Here is an 871-nt window from a genome sequence, read left to right on the forward strand (position 1 = left end):
GCGCCGCCCGCATCTGCCTCGGCAACCCCTTCCACCGGGGCACGCGGCCGGTGAGCGGCGCCGGGGGGTCCGGGGGGCTCCGCGGTTCTACCCCGTCCCCTCCCCGGCTTCCCTGCGAGGATTCCCAGCGCCTCCCCTGCCCGACTCCCAGCGAGCTCCTGGTATAAAGTCCCTCGGTTCCCGGATTTCCAGTGCGGTTTTCCTGATAAAATACCTCGTTTGCTGGCGGGCTTTGGAATAAAATCCTCGATTCCCGAGTTCCCAGTGAGATTTGAGCTGAAACCCCTCAACTCGCAGGTTCCCGGCGAGATTCCAGTGTAACCCCCCGTGCTCCATTCCCGTATTCCGTGAGAATTCCCGGGCGATCCCCCTCGGTTCCCGCCTTCCCGGCGGCATTCCCGAGCTCTGTCCTCCCCTCTCCGCAGGGTTCCGAGCTGGTCCGACGTTCCGGGGGCCTCCACGGATTCATGGATTGGCCCCACAACCTCCTAACGGTGAGGGGGGGGGGGCGGGGCCCCCCCAGGACCCCAGATTTGGGATGGTGACCTCCCCAGGACCCCAAATTTGGGAGGGTGACACCCCCAGGACTCCCCGAGAACCCCCAATTTACGGGGTGGCAACCCCAGGACCCCCAGTTTGGAGGGGAGCCCCCCCAGCCTCAGAGGGAGTCCTGTCATCCCCCGGTCCCCAATTTTGGGGTGTCCCGGGGTTCCCGTGGCCCCCTCAGTCCCAGTTTTCGGGGTCCCCCAGGACAGTGGAGGGTTCCAGATGGTTTCCCTGCTGGAGCTGTCGGAGGTGTCGGAGGAGGGGGTCCGGTTCCGCCCCCCCCACGGCGGGGAGGAGATCCTGCTCAGCCAGGAGAAATCCAGGG

At 66.1% G+C, this 871-nt stretch overlaps 1 long non-coding RNA gene across 1 annotated transcript; it reads left to right on the forward strand.

Annotated features, from left to right (window-relative positions):
- LOC108446103 lies at positions 1 to 865 on the forward strand. Its single transcript, XR_001861207.1, has 3 exons — positions 1 to 50; positions 426 to 494; positions 751 to 865. It is a non-coding gene; the product is annotated as an uncharacterized LOC108446103 (long non-coding RNA).
- The last annotated feature ends 6 nt before the right edge of the window (positions 866 to 871 follow it).

This window comes from Corvus brachyrhynchos, unplaced genomic scaffold, assembly GCF_000691975.1.
Source record: "Corvus brachyrhynchos isolate BGI_N302 unplaced genomic scaffold, ASM69197v1 scaffold704, whole genome shotgun sequence".
Lineage (NCBI taxonomy): Eukaryota > Metazoa > Chordata > Aves > Passeriformes > Corvidae > Corvus > Corvus brachyrhynchos.